We start from the raw sequence: 16,825 nt of genomic DNA, 5'->3' as shown, positions 1-16,825 counted from the left end.
TCTGTCTCTCTCTCTCTCTCTGTGTCACTCTCTCTCTCTCTCTGTGTCACTCTCTCTCTCTGTGTCACTCTCTCTCTCTGTGTCACTCTCTCTGTCTCTCTCTCTCTGTGTCACTCTCTCTCTCTCTGTGTCACTCTCTCTGTCTCTCTCTCTGTCACTCTCTCTCTCTCTCTGTGTCACTCTCTCTCTCTCTCTGTGTCACTCTCTCTCTCTCTCTGTCACTCTGTCTCTCTCTCTCTGTGCCACGCTGTCTCTCTCTCTCTGTCTCTCTCTCTCTCTGTGTCACTCTCTCTGTGTCACTCTCTCTCTCTCTGTGTCACTCTCTCTCTCTCTCTCTCTCTCTCTCTGTCTGTGTCACTCTCTCTGTCTCTCTCTGTCACTCTCTCTCTCTCTCTGTCACTCTGTCTCTCTCTCTGTGCCACTCTCTCTCTCTCTGTGTCACTCTCTCTCTCTCTGTGTCACTCTCTCTCTCTCTCTCTGTCACTCTCTCTCTCTCTCTGTGTCACTCTCTCTCTCTCTGTGTCACTCTCTCTCTCTCTGTGTCACTCTCTCTCTCTGTGTCACTCTCTCTCTCTGTGTCACTCTCTCTCTGTCCCTCCCTCTTCTCTCTGTCTCTGGTGCTTCCTTGAGCTATGTGTCTACATGATTCTTCTTCCTCTTCTCTTGTTGTTTATAAGTGGTCTGACTTGCATATGTAAAACCGTCTGGCATTTTCTGCTTTATCGTTCTATTACTGTGGTATTTAAGACCTTTTCTTTTCACTTTTAAACTTCTGTTTGACAGCTTTGCACAAAATTTCTTTTTGCATTAAGCAGCCAATCCTTAAGTAGTGTAGTCCCTGATAATGTGGTAATATCACCCTTTCTCTTCTGTATCCTAATAAGTACATATTGTAATGTGGTAGTCTCGCCTTCCAAAGTGGTAGTCCATTAATTTATATTTGAAATGTACTGTTTGTTGACAAAGTATGACATGTTTTACATATAAATCCCAATTCGCATATGAGAGAAAAGGTTTGTCTACATTAAATGACTTTCTTAGAATCACACAATATGAAAGTGAAGAATATAAAAAACAATGTCTAAAAAATCATCAAACTTTCAACCTTTTTTTCTGAAATATTAATCTACATTGTCATATGTATTTCTGATCTTTCTCTAGGTGTCCGTATAATTCAGACAACAGGTTGGGCTTCTGTACTACATTTATAGCTACAGCATTGCACCGTTTGTGTTGAGTGCTGCCTGTGTTGGCCTACAATGTATAACTAACCCCCTGCTACAGTTCAGAACTGCTGATACTGATGTTGTTCTTTTTTTCTTCTCTGTTTGTATAGAAGTACATGATAGAGAAAATGTGTGGACTGGAGGGATGGAAATGTTTGTTAATACTAAATATGTCAGAAGGAAGCAGGCAGCATGTTAAAAATGTAATAAATGTTAATGCAATACTGGGGCCAAGCAAATGCCTCTTTTATTTATTGTATTTATTTATTATATGGAGATGAAAGGTGTTTACTATATGGTGTGAAAAAGAAGATGCAGATGATGTAGAGAGAATGGACATGCACAAATGTGAACCAAGACGCAGTAATGCAGTGCCCAAGGGCATCTTTGGTTTGATTTTCCTAATTTATAGGATTAAGGAATAAGTGAAGAAAATACCGAAAACAATGCAAAGAAGATGAGATAGAAATGTTATTGTAGAAAATATAGAAGATAAACATTGAGTGGAAATGGGGTTAAACTTTGGGCAAAATATGTTAGTCATGTAGAGAATAGCTATGAACTGTACATAATTGTTGGAGAAGGGGAATTCAACACTGGAAAAGAGCAAAGTAGTAAAAAGTCAATAGGCGGAAGGGTAAGAAAAGGTAAATAAACATAAAAGTAGATAAAAGGAAACAAAGAGGAAATGAATGATGTAAAGTTACTAAATGCTAAAGTGAACAGTTTTAGAAATGTCATCAGGGAGCTAATAGTAACTGAATATTGCAAGGAGATGAAACCAGAAGTTACTTGTTACTTTGTTTATTAGATACAAGATGTACCAACGAGAAAGAGATAGCACTGATACCTTTTCCGGAAACAAGATTATATGGGCTGTAGGAAATGAAAATTATTTAGGTTTAGGGATTTTAATAAGAATTTAAAAAAATAAACGTTAGCTGCTACAATAATTATACCAGACAGGACAGTGATAAGTGATATAAGAAAAGGAGAAAGATGTTTAAGGTTATGCTTGCACAAATAAGACAGGGACAGTATGCCTGAGGTCTTAAAATATGTTTTGTTTACTATGTTTATTATTATGATAAGACACTTTAATTGTAATTTAATGAAGGAGAATGAGAAAGTAACATGATGTGGAAATATTGAAATAAGTTTTAAAATATAGAGGACTACATGTGAGAATGAACATATCAGAGATGGTTGTTCAAAATACATATAGATTATGTAATGTGTGCTAATGAAATGGAAGAAATAGGAAGAGGTGTAGAAATTTCTGACTTTACTGATTACCAACAGAGTGGAGAATAAAGAAATAAAAGAAGAAAAGGAATAAAAACTTAACTGATGAAGGTAGTAAGACAGAAGAAATGAAGCTGGAGTATAAGAAATTATGAGAGAACGTGTCAGTGAGGGAATTTTACGAAAAGTTGGTCTTCTTGGTGGGTAGTGTTTAAGGAAAAGTATAAGAAAGTATTTTAATGGCAGCAAATAGAATATAAAAGAAAATGGTATATAAAGAAATAATGGAAGAGCTTTAAGTAGAAATTGAGTTGTTTGTCTTTCGGCTTTTCCCAGTAAGGGGTTGCCACAGCAGAACTCTGGTCCGCTAATGATTGGCAGTAGATTTTTTTACAAAATGCCGAGGTGCCAGCTCGACGCCCAACCTTCAACGAAGGCGCCCATTTACGCACGCATGTCTTTCGAACGCTACCCAACCGCGGGGAGGACATGCAGACTCCACACAGGAGGCACTCCCAAGCCCAGCCGAGAATCAAACGGGAGAACCTCTTGCTGTGTGGTAACAACGCTACCACCGTACCACCGCGGCATTAAGAAAAAAGGAAAGAAAGAGAAACAGAGAGATGTATGACAAAACAGAGAAAGTTGAAATATATTAATTATGCAAATATTTTTATTAAAAGGTAAAAACTTGGAAGTGTCACCTTATTTAGTAAACAAAGAATGGATAAGGAAAACATTGAAAAATAGGAATGGTATGTTAAGTAGAACTGGAAAATATTGCTATGGAAGAAATGCTGAAGTAATAAAAAGGAGAAAAGAGTCAGCACCTGTATTGGCTGGACTAAGTTATGAATTTTACAAATGAATGGAGATGGAAGGAAAGACAGTTTTCTGCAAAGTTTTAAAATGTAAGTGGGAAAAGATGAAAGGAAAGACCTTAGAAATTGGAGATCCATAACTTTAGGCAATACTGATTATAAAATATTTACGAGAGTAATACTTCAGCACTTTTTGTATCTATGTTTGCATGGTGCCTTTGTTGTAAAAGGGAGAGATGTAAAGGAAATTAGTATAATTTTGATAGAAAATGAGAATATTAGTTATGGATGATGGCAGTTTATGTGCTTATGCAAAAAGTAAGACAAGAAAATGCTTACTTGAAAATTTAAAAAGATAGTTTTGCCTCACATGGCCATAATCATACTTGGGTGACTTTAATTGTAATTTAAGAAATGTTAGAGGGAAAATAAATCAAGATATTCATATTTAAGGACAAATGATAAAAACTGGAAATTATGCACTTAGGAAAAAATGAATGTCTACATATGAAAGAGGGAAATTCAGAAGATTTGGAAGAAATTAGAGAGAAAATGTATGAGGTACATTTTTACTGATCATTGTGCTATTAAATCACAGACAGATTAATAATATAGAAGATTGTGTTATAGATATAAAGGGTAACAAAAGACTTAAGTTAAATGGGAAAAGAGGATTTTTATAAAAAAGAAATGGAAAATTATGGCAAGATAATGCTTCAATTGTATATGCCAGTTGAGCTTTGGTAGGTTATGTTTTAGAAAAAATACATACGATTAGAAAAATATTTTGGAAAAAGAAAACTTGATTTAATACTTAAGCATGATGAACACATTTTGATGAGACTGCTAAAATAATTAAAGGGAAGAAAATATTTCAGGGAATATGAAAAATGTGTTTTATGTACATATAATGAAAATACTTATATAAGTTAAAAAGGATGAGGGAGAATGCTGTGCATCAACACAAAAGAGGGAATGGAGGTTTACAATATGAAGAATATGTCTGAAATTGAAAAATATATTCTAGATTTTTATAATGATGAGAATACATGAGAAGGAGAATTTTTAATGTTAAAAAAATAGACAACAATTTTTTTAAAATTATTGGTGAAAATATATTGATTTCAGGGAATTTAAAGACATGTTAAGGGAGGTGGTTAATTGAGTTTTCCTGTTTTACAAGGGGATGAAAGATAAAAAATGATTACCGTTGATGTTATGAATTCTTGGCTTGAAAAGGTATTTATGTAAAAAGGGTATGTGAAGGAATTATAACATTTCTGTTAAAAAGGGTGATAGAAGTGACATTAAGAATTAGAGACCTCAACACATTTTTTTATAAAACACTGCTGAAGTGACACCTTGACCCCATGTGCAAAATAGGAAAAAGGGGTTGAGGATGGATTGATTACAAAAAAGACTGATAAATATTGTATTTATAGATTTGAAAGCAAATGTATGAAAGACTATTATTGTGAAGTAGCTAAGTATAATGAATGAGGGAAGTAAAAGTAAGTTAGTGACTTGTGATGTAGAAAACACATGATCATGTAAAACATTTAAGGAATGTTACAAATTTTATATAATCCATACTAAATCAAAATTTCTAAGAGTTGTATAAACTGTATATAATAATTCCTATATTAAGTTGGTGTTTTTTTAGCAAAGGGGTTCAAAGTAAAAGAAGAGGAAAACAAGCCTGTCCCTTAACTGGGACTCTGTTTGCATAGGTGATGAATGAAATGATTTTGGAAGTTAAGGAGAATGTCAAAGAAGGAATAGTTTGATTTTAAATGAAGGTGAAATTCCATTGTTGGCATGCTCTGATAATTTAATCACAATAGTGAATGGCAAAGGTTGGATCAGAGAAGCTATTTTTGAAACTGAAAATTATATGAGTAAAGCAAGATTAAAATTTTAATAGGAACAAATTTAAAGGGCTTGGTGAAATTGTTAAAATTTCTGGGATCTATTTTTCCCAAGCAAACTTTTAGGAATCAAATTATTTCAGAACGGTAAAATTATGTAACAATGGAAAGCAATACTGGAAGAAGTGAAAAATATGACAAATATGTGGAAACCTTGTAAACTGTCATTTTAAAATGGATCATTTGATGCTTATATCCTGGGAGACTTAGATGTCTACTACAGGTGCTGTGTTGCTAGTAGTTTGCAACATACCTGCTTACTGCCACTTGTTCCAAAAAGCAAGTGCTTGAACTCCCCCATAGCTTGATCTCCCATTTCCTACATGGCCCCTGAACACCTGATCATACATCTCAACTGTGCAGATTTTCACATAATATCCAGATTTTTGCCTCATATTTTTGGTGTGTTCCTCCTAAAATCTGTACCTTTCTGGCAAAAAGCTGAGGATTGAAGTAATTAAATAATGACACACATTTGAGTTTGACTCCACATCCTTCAGAAAATTCATCCTAATGCAGAACCTATTATTCTATCAACTTTCTAAGTTTGTAAGAGCAATATTTAAAATGTGTCCCTATTTGGCTTTGTCCAGATTCTTTGCTCTAAGAGGTTGAGAGGTATGCACCTGATCCTGTAGAAATACATACTACTACTAGAACCTAAAGCCTAACTCTAAACTCACCCAGTTCCAGAACCTGATTTCTTGCTCCCTTACCCTAAACCTCCATTCCCATTTCCTAACCCAATGTCCGTGTTAGCGCCCTAAACCTAAAACTCACTTTCTGCTACATAAACATAAAATCTCCTCTCACTCCCTCCCAATGGCTGCTTGCCCAAACTTGTGTTAATTTATTAATAGTGGCCCAAATGAGCTGCCAAGAGCTAGAGTCTTAACTTTGAGACAGTGGGTTTTGAGTGCTTGGGACTTGGGCACCAATAGAACACCCTAAATTGGGTTACATAAGAAGTGTATTTACATTTCCTATTAATTTGGAATGGGAATTTCTTTTTCATTTTATATTGGGATCAAGGCTGAATCCTGTTTAAAAGGGGTATATTATAAATACATGATGGTAGTTTAGGTTTGATAAATCCAGTAGTGTTCCTTCCATCAATTCAATTATATTGGTTGTTGATGAAAATGAATTGTATATAGAAAGATTGTTTTGAGGTGATTTTGTGAGGAAATATCCGGGAAATGAATAATAAAAAAATGCATAAAGGTAAATGATATTATGAGACTTTAAAAGATAGAATGTGAAATGGAATGAAAGAAAAAAGCAGGAAAAATGTAAAAATGATGGGAAATGAATTATATTTTATGGAGTCTTATGCTGAAGAAATGACCACATAGACCAGCTGTAAAACCTAAGCAAATTCCTTTTTGAATATACCTCACAAGACATTTGCAGCAGCTGGAAAGGCCACAGAAGTACCCCACATAGAGGATTACTGACCTCAAACAGATGCCCTACACTGACAGTCTCAAAAAAACCCAGCTTTACTCCGTAGCATATCGCCTACTCCGAGGTGATCTCTGCCTAACATATAAAGCTATGTCAAACCCAGAGCTATTGGACATGCTACACCTAAAGAAATAACTCCAACGAAAAACACTTTAAACGCCAAAATATTTAATAAGGATAGGCTGGCTGAATCATGTGATTTTATTGGTGTCCCTACTTAAATGTTGATGAGATTCATTAAATCTTTTGGCGTTTAAAGTGTTTTTCATTGGAGTTATTTTGCACAGTCTCACAAGGAGTCTAACACCTAAAGAAATCCCAATCCCTCTGAGCTACACACTCTAGGGACCTAAACTTTGTCACCACAATAAAACGGACATGCTGGAGGGATATATTCCTGTCCCAGAGACTTCCACATTTATATTACGCTGTTGAAAACTCAAACTGTTGACAGCGTAATAATCGACACAAAAATGTCAAAACACCCAAACATCGAACACACACACAAAAAAAAAAAAAACACCCAAACACAACACAAATTTCTCTATGCAGGGGGGCAAGCCCCCCTGCACCCCCACACCCCCCACTACTTAAATATACCAACTCTGAGATCGCATTACATTGCAGTAAATGGAAATCTCCCCTTACCGAGATTTCCATTTACACTCGCGATGACTTTCGCTTTTGACATTTTGGTGCCGATAATATCCGCTTCGATATTGTCGGCCTTCGACAGGGAGAAATAGACCCAGACATCCCATACTCTGGAACAAGCTACCCATCTATGTCGAGCAAAGTTCCTCATTAGCACTCTTCAATAAAAATCTTGATGAGTGGATGGGAAATAGGAAATACACTCTGGGGATTATTTCTGTGGCTCTGCTCGACAGTGGCACAGGAAAATAACTTTCTTGGGTGGGATAAGCCAGGGAAGCTTGTTGGATAGGCTTACTTAGGCCCTTCGTGTGATAGCCTAGTACCTACCTATGAACCAATGAATCAAATGAAAGACACAATGAAATATATGTGTAATTTAAAATAATTGCTGGAAAACTTTTTAATCAATGTATCTATGAGAAATATGTGAAAAAATAAAAAAAACTTTTTTTTTAATTTGAATAAAGCCATGATTGTGTCTGTACTGTAGTTTAATAGGAAAGAAGGAAACAAACACACTGCAAATATATTTTAATAAGTTCAGATTGAAGTGTATAGCATATGAAATTTTAAGAATTATTGTTTAATCAAGTTTGGAAGGAACAACATGTTATGAATAAAATGGCTGGGAAGTAAATGATAGGGAAGTTAATATGTTTTGTTAAAATATAAATTAAAAAGTGAAATGTGTATTTTCATAAAAGATAATTTTTTGTATTGGAATATTTATGATCTGTATAAAAAGGCACCTACTCTATATTGATGACAGCCATGGGATATTTTACATCTACCTGAGTGCCTACCAACTCAGGCAAATGAGCCCTCAGTTTAGCTTCTCAATCAAAGGATGACAAACTCAGTAGTATAGCGCCCCATTGTGCTGCACTGTATGTATGCATGTGTCAGTATTGGAAAATTACTCCACCTACCTGGTGTGGAATTAGAACCCACAGCCATATGTACCAAAGGTTAGTGAGCTACCTATTGAGCTTCTGAGGCTGCTCTAAGGTGGGCATTGGGTTCCTCCCAGTGAGTTATCAATTAAGTGTTAGGTGTTTGGAAAGATAAACTCAGACCTCTTGGTAAATTTTGTTTGTTTGTTGAAGTAGAGACCACAGTGTCAAGTGTACCGGAGACAAAGTAGTTGTGTTATTAGTATAGGTGTACCATTTGGTGTAGATAGTGCTCAGAGATGAAGACCAAGGCATATCATGCTGACATAGTTTTATAAATTAGTTAATTGGCTGTTCTATTGGTTTTTACTTTTTGGAAGCTGTGTTGTCATTAGAATTTGTCTGTGGAATGAGCTTGCAGGTTCTTGTAGGTATCAACTTTTGTTTTGTGGAAGTTGTATTGTCATTAGAAATATGTTGATCAAAAGCTTGAAGAGAATGTTTCAAATAATTTTTGAACAGTTTCCTGTTGTTTCCACAATACATTTTGAATAGGGTTTAACTCTTACAAGGTAAGATACACAAGGAACTGTTCACTTTTACACTGATCTTCTTTTGAAGCACTCCAGCATCAAGGTAAGTTTAAATGTGCATGTTTTATCTGCCAACACTAAAACACAAAATACCTTATTTTGTACTGAAAACTCTGCATTTTTAAATTATTTTGTATACATAAATCTTCATTTAAAAGCTATTTGAAGTGCAGCAGTTATCAGGGAGAACATCCAAGCTTAGCTGGATTTGTGAACATAAACTGGCACTCTGAATGCCTTTACTAAAAAAATGACTCAATATAATAGAGTTAAGAGCAGAAATTATTAATATCAAATTAGAAATTAATTCTTTGAAGGCAGTGCATCTTTTCTAAAGGTATGCTGATATTTCTCAAGTATATAAGAACACAACATACTTTCAAAAGCACTCTAAATTTCTTTAAATTTAGAAAATGGAAGAAAAATATGACTTACTGATTGAAACAAAAGCATAAAGCCATTGTAGCTTTTCTTCAGATACATTTGTTTCAAAATATGAATGTAAAAAATATCAACATCTTTATTTCCTATTATCACTTCAAAACAGTAGTGTTAGAACAAGGAAAATAATTTAGTAACTTAAGAAAAGCACTCTGCACCAAAATCTAAGGAGAGTGTTTATATTTTATGAGTTTTAAAACAACCACAAAAACACGTGATTCTGTATTTCTGCAGTACAGAAAAACACAAATGTCAGTACCTTATATAGAGTACCCAGTAGAAAAAGCACATTTAATGCTAAATCTTACTGTCTTCGAAGAACCTTTCTACAATACCAGAGCAACACCTTTCTCATTCTCTGCCTAGAGAGGGAAAGACAACATAAAGATATCTCCAGTTTAACAAACAAGTGACTGACTCCTATCAAGGTCTTTATTAGAAAACTAAAATTCTTTCTGAGATGGACCTTACTGTAGCTTGCCTTCAGTTTCTGTAATAAATAGAAAACAACTTTAGATTAGCAACAAAGAAATGCAACATTCTGCTGAACCGTGCTTTCAAGAATATATCCATTCATAAGACAACAGGCATGACACAGAAGTGGATGTAATGAAAAAGCACAAGAGTTGCCTTCCCCAGCAATTTTTTGAACAATGCAATAATTGTTTCATGTGGTTTTATAGTTAATTTCTGGTGTGATAATATTTTATTTGCAACAGTACTTGTGACAGCCCCTCACATTGCACCAGAATGTGAAACTTATTGGACTACTTGATTTTATCAGTGAATGAGCACTGTGGAGCCTGATTTCACCAATCTGCCATATTACTTATGTGACTTCCATAATGGTAATGCTGCAGCACCTTATAGGCACCTCTGCAGCCCTTGCTGTGGGATTTCTGTGCCCATAAAGCACAGAATCTCTAGGGTTACATCAATTCTTAAAAAAAAAAAAAAAAAAAAAAAGACAGTAACTTAGTATGCTTTTCCTCACAGTTGGCTTGACCTTAGAGGTAATTTATTTAGAGAGGAAGAGTGTGGGAGAAAAGCCTCTGAGTGGTGTTGGAGTGCAGAACCCTATAAAATATTTGAAAAAAAACTTCGGCAAATTTAATTCATTGCCCTGGTCTACCAAGCAGCAGTAATTTGTAGACAGTGGGTGGTAAATTTAACTTCAGTAGGCCAAATTAGACCCAGGTTAAATTTTTCTAATACTCCACATGATCAGTTGGACACCAATTCACTGTTTAACTTTTACAAAATATTTACTCATTTCGGAAAATACATGGAATAACAGCAGAGGTTATGTTTAAATATATGACTATACAGTTATGAATAACATTTTTCAGTAAGTTATGACAGATCATAGATTGTTGTACAGGTATTGAGTGACAGTGGATACATATTACCCATTATTTACACTGGTGCATTAGGATTACAGTAAGTTAAATTAGTAAATTAATCACATGCTTGACTTAGTCCTCCTTGAGAGTGGAGGTTCACTGTAGAGTGGGAGCTGGCATGGAGTAATTATTGCAAAACTCAACTGCCTTGAATATTCTTATAACTCCTTATTTATTGCAAGCATGAGTCTGCTCTGTGGGACTGAATCTCCAGGCAAAGAAATGCCAGATGGGAAGGTCAGCATTCTGTTACCATTGTCTGGACTGTGGCAAAATTTGGATGCTTCTGTCCATACAGAAACTATTCAAGTATATTCTATCCCTCTTACCAGCAACCAGGTAGGGAAATTCATTGGGCCAGAGTGGTATAAAGGACATTTGTACTTTATTGTAATACTGTAACCTTTCCTCTTATAGATCTCACCCAAAAGAATCAACTAAATAAGGTTATTTGGCCAACGGCTTTCAAGTAGGCCGGCCAAAAGTTCAAGGAGGCCTTGAGTGGATCCCATGAATTAACTAGTCTTCATTACAGCCAAATGTTTCTTGTATGGATAGCTGCTTCAGATTACAGTTTGGGATCTGTACTTACCCAGGTCTCTACAGTGGATGGGGGCATCCTATAGTGCATCTCAGTTGCAAATTTTAAAGGTTCAACCTTACCACTGTGGTAGAAATTTCACAGTGGTAACAGACAACAGTCCTTTAAATTATGGGCACAACAGTAAGCATACTTAAATGGAGCCTGGGATTACAGTCCTAAGATATGACCATCCTGCACAGGAGCAGTGCCAGACTTGCCAAAAGCAGGTAGTATGTCAGGCAGGATATTTGGTAGTATAATTAAATGAATGTGCCTTAAAACCAAGTTGTGTTTATATGGGTTCCCGAATAAAATAGCTTTATTTCTAGGGGATGTGAAAACTTTATTAGACTTGTTTTTTTTTCAGTACAAAATGCAGCAAAGTTGCAAATATGAAACGCTGTGTAATAATGAAGTTGCATTTTCAGTGAAGATACAACTTTGCTTTTTTCAGTAAAGGTATGAAATGTGATAATATGAAATGTAAGCTGTACAGAACAAGCCACCTTTTGCTGTAGAAATTCAACAGTACTTTGAAAAGTGGAAATGTTACACAGACAGACACACACCAATGCACATGCACACACATATCCTAGCAGAATCTTGTGCTCCTTAAATTGTTACTTTCTGTGAAAGGCCACATCTTCTTATTCAAAAGTTAGAACTTTGCAAATGGGTAAATTATATGGACTTACAGGACAAGGTTGACCAAGTAGGGTGTGAAGGAAAAATGGGAATTTGCCTAAAAAGGATTAACTGAGTACTTCCCAGTACTGATGCATTCCAGGATAGCTTCTAAAGTGACTATTTAAAAAAACAGCTCAAAAGTTATTCTAGTGCTTTCTTTGCATGTCCTTTATTGTTGGAGTGTTTGATGGGTTTTTAGCAAGTCTAGGGGCAGTGAAGAACATCTTATATGCACTGCAGATGAGAAGAGAGAGAGACCCTGCTGCTCAGAGTTAGTGAATTAATGCCTATAAATGTTGCCTATTTGCCTTTTGCCACTACTAAATGGCAACAGAAGTTATTGGTAGGTAGATCATAAAAGTTATTTTAATTTAGTGGTAAAATCTTGTAGTTGTTAGTTTTCAACAAATGGCATAAGACAGTTTATATCATATACATTTTTTTTTCTGTGCAAATGAGTATTTGTTTATATATTTTATTTTCAAACTGTACTAAGTAAAGAAATTCATTATTATATCTTAAAAGGATGTGACTGGTAATTATTGATGTTAAGAATAATTGCACAAAAAACAATGAATCATAACTACTGCCATCCTCATTTTGGGGATAGAGACTGCTTACGGACTGCTGTTATAAATTAAAGTATGGCCATTTCATTTTATGTGTGCACAGTAATTGTGAGCTTGGTGTGTCAAACTAGTCTAGCTGGTGGCAGCAAATTAATTTTAAAGTAGATAGAAGAAGTAGCACTGAAACAAGTACACTGGCTCTTCCTGTAATACACTGAGAATGCTGAGTCATTTTTAAATACAAGATATAGTTACTTTTGGTAAGGTAACATTAATGAAACATAGTGGGCTTAGAATGATGGGTTCCTTGGAAGCCCAGTGTTCATGTATTTGCTCTTCTGATGTTCATAATGAATTTTGTTTGGGTGCAATTGTTGTTGTTGATATAGCTCAAGGAAGTAGTGCTGATTTTAGAAGCATAGGAGCACTTCATGTACATTATCTGAAAGTGGTAAAATGTAGGACTATCCTTGACAAACTAAGTTCACACAGCTTAAATTAACTTTATTTACTAAAATAATTAAATTTGGGGACTGTAGAGAGGCACTGTAAAAATCCTTACAGGGGAAACCTGAAATACACACAAGCTATTAAAGCTACAGTAAAATTAAAAAAAAAAAAAAAGCTTTAACTTTAAGACTTCCTAAAACTGTCATTGTCTCTAATTAAGATATCTTTCAAACAAATTAATAAACCCTAAAGTTTTCAGGCAAGATAATTTATTTTAATAAACCACTTCCTCAAGTTTTATCGACATAATTTATATTTACAAATAATCTGTAGATTTTCTTCCTATTCTTTCTCATGCAACAGAACTGGCCCAGTGACAAAAACTAAGAAATATTTTTTGTATGCCAGCATTTTGTTACTTATTCTGAGATACAGTATCAAGTCTGTTACGTACCAGCCAGCTAGCTGCGTATAAAATCATTTTTAAGGTCTTATTCATAAAATAGTTCCAAAAAAGGTTACTACAACAACAGGTTTGCATCAACATGCATTTTCTGAACAATAAGCATGAGTCTCTAATGTAATTATTGATTGATTGCAGTCTTCAGTGATTTAAACGAAAATAAAAAAAAATATGAGGCAAAATCAGGGCCAGTGGAGAGATGTGCTTCATACCTTCCAGTTTTATTAAGAGAAGAATACATTATTGTTGCTTTCAACATTTGTTAGGCAGCTGTATTTTTAGAAAGATATGGGGATTTGATAAAAACAGTATCTTCTGTACTTTATTTAATTTGGGCTTGTTTTTTTTTACTATGGAAATGTTTGAAAAATAAGCCATGAATGTTCTACTTGTTAGCTTACTAATTTTGTGAACACAGATGTGATATAATACCTTTTACTGGACCAACCTAGAGTTTGCAATTGATTGAGCCTTTGAGTTGGCATGAGCCCTCCATTGGGAGTTATTAAATTACTGATGTTAAATACAGTGTTTAAATATCCCCTTGTGCCTAGAAAGGGAATACACTTCATGTAGTTCCAATTGGCTAAAAAAGAAGTCTTGAAAAATGCTAGTGTGGGGAAAAACTGCAGCTTGAACTACACAAACAGACTACATGTGTGTGTGTGGGGAGAGAGAGAGAGAAACTAGAATAGGGTCATAAAATGCTATTAAAATTTGGCATTTTACATTAGAGTTACTGTTCACTTAGCAGAGAAGAAGACACTCAGTGTGACTGCTCTGACATTTAGTGAGGCAAAAAATTTCAAAACAAAAGACATACAGGGAATTTAGTTAAATACAGAGAAGAAACATAAGAAGTTATAATTCATAAGTCGTTAGTCTACCGAAAGAGTTTTTCTTGAATTTACTTTTATAGTTGCTCCTTGTTGGTATGTATTCCTAAATTCAGAAGTTAAGATCACAGAGAAGTGGTAACTGCAGTGAGCAACCCTGTGAGTAAATACAGCCTAGGTGATCAGAGTCCTCTAGGTACAAATAGAGTAAAGGAGTGGCTTACTTGTTAATAAAGGCTACAGGTGACCATGATGGATGGGTTGGGGGTGTAGTGTCCAGCCAAATTGGTGCCACCTGGTCCCCTTTTGGATACTGGGATCTCCCTCTTACTTTAAGATGGTTGAGAGGGGCTGAAGGCTGCATGGATGGCCCCTTGGTTCATCAAAGAATCTTTAAAAAAATTGAACTGGTTGTTTCCAGTTGTAGAATCCTCTCTCACTCCCAGTGAGAAAACTCCTCGACTCTTCTGTACTTCCCTTTTTCATTTTAAACTTCCCTCCCCTGCAATTACTCCATAAATGATATTTCTGTTAACCTACCTGATTACTTACCTCTCTTCTCTCATTTTCACAGGGTCGTACTCCTTAACTCTGTAAATGCTTTCTGAGGCTCTTAACTCTTTCTGGTGCTTGTACAATAATTACATACATCCCATGTTTAATCTCCATGCTTCTTTCTGTTAAACCTTATTTCCTACAGTGCCTAGCATTTACCTACAAACACTAATTACATTTGCACTTATTTTTTGCTGGTTGCCTACTGTTTAGATTACACTAAGGTTTAGAATTTGTGGTTTTAAATGTGTCATCCTGATTTTTTTTTCACATGATCATAGCAGTTGCTAGGCAAATTCTGCCTTGCCAGTACCCACACGTAGACCTTACTACTCTTCTCAAGGAGGGCCATGAGAGTCACAGTGGAGTGTATTTATGAATGCCCATCCTGTTGTCCAGCCCCTTTTTAAAAGGGGACAGTGTATGTCACTGCTTAACTTGGAGTGGGAGCTTGTTCCAGAGAAAGAGTGGGTGCTGCCTGACAAATATGTCCATTCTCCCTGCCACATGTGTTTGTTGGAGTTAATTTAGATTTCTGACCCTACTGTTAGCTGGACTTTTTGATTTATTGAAGTATAAGAGCTCTTGACTACTTGATTCCTTATATCTCTGTAAGTATGGTGCAAATCACTCCTAAGAAGTCTATATGAAACTGAGTACTAGGACAAAGCCTCCAGTCTTTCTTGATAGTTCAGGTCTTTTAAGTTCCTGATCATGTTAGATACAAACCTATGGGGTCTTTCCAGTTGCTTGACATGCTTAGTAAAATACATCCCTAATCAGTGTTGAGCCCAAGGAAATTATTTATTTTTATCTGGAAGGAATACCTTTTACTATAAACCATAAAAGTTAAAAGGATTTGCTAATCACTATTACAACATGATGGTCAGTCTTATTGGAGATATCCACCAAAGTACCCAGGTCTGTTAAAATATTTTCATTTTGTGTGCTCTTTAGGCTATAAGCAGGAGCTAGGGGATGCTTACCAAATGCTACAGTGTTGCACTTTTTGACACTGAACTTGACCCTAGTTTTAGTACACCAGCTACTGACAGGTGCAAACCCCTGCTGGAGTGCATGTATGTCAGAGAAGAACTTGATGTTGATTCCTAAATTAAAATGATATGTGATCTTTAACCAGAATTCCTTGTTTTATAAGTAGAGACAAGAGAAGGAGATTAAAAAAAAAAAAAAAAAAAAACAGCAGAGACCCCGATCCTTGCAGAACTCCACTGGCCATCTTCATACTCTTAGAATATGTTTTAGCATGAGAATCCTCTCTCTGTAGTTGGCCATACAGCTTAATAGGTACAAGTCAGTTTGGACTTCCTCTAGCTTATTATATTCACATCTGGTTTGGTATTGAATTTCTTGACAAGGTCAATGCATAATATGTGGACAACTTCTCCAGAGTCTACAGCCTGAGTAACTCTTTCAAAGAAGTTCACAAGATTCATTAAGCAGGAACTGCCTTTGACAAAGCCAAACTGCTGGGGGTCAAATCTGATAAGGTTTTTGATATTATAGTTTATTAGGTCATTTACAATATGTTCCATGGCTTTGGATATAAAACTTACTAATCTGATAGGTCTATAATTCCCAGGATGTGAGGTGGGGCCACCTCTGTGGAGTGACATCACAACAGGTGTGCTCCACTCCTGTGGGACACAGACATTGGATAGAATCCAGATGAACGATCTAATCACTGGGCCTGCCAACTTAATATTATTAATTAGGCAACATGTTATGTAGTCTGGCCCCATGGATGAGGTATTGTTTGTTTTGGAGAGTACCTTCACTACAGACTCTCTCATTATGATTGATGGGTTGATTCAATTAGGGTAAGTGGGGTTAGAATGGATGTCTTTGGGCACTAAATTTGTTTGCCAGTATGTTAGCAATATCCACTAGATTTCAGAAGTTAGTACCACTATGAATAAGCTCAGAGCAAAGTCTGATGTTATTTCTAATTTTCCTGACATAACTAAAGAAAGACTTGTGGTTGCGT

The 16,825-nt window shown here is 35.6% G+C and overlaps 1 protein-coding gene across 1 annotated transcript in view; it reads left to right on the top strand.

Moving 5' to 3' along the window:
* The window catches only part of LOC122813846 (gastrula zinc finger protein XlCGF26.1-like), a 39,233-nt gene that overhangs the window by 12,618 nt on the left and 9,790 nt on the right, over positions 1 to 16,825 (top strand). The gene's annotated exons all lie outside the window — the stretch shown is intronic.

This window comes from Protopterus annectens, chromosome 10.part0 (genome assembly GCF_019279795.1).
Source record: "Protopterus annectens isolate FY-2018-M chromosome 10.part0, PAN1.0, whole genome shotgun sequence".
NCBI classification, from domain to species: domain Eukaryota; kingdom Metazoa; phylum Chordata; order Ceratodontiformes; family Protopteridae; genus Protopterus; species Protopterus annectens.
The sequence above is the reverse complement of the archived record's forward strand: the minus strand, read 5'-3'. Positions and strand labels throughout refer to the sequence as shown.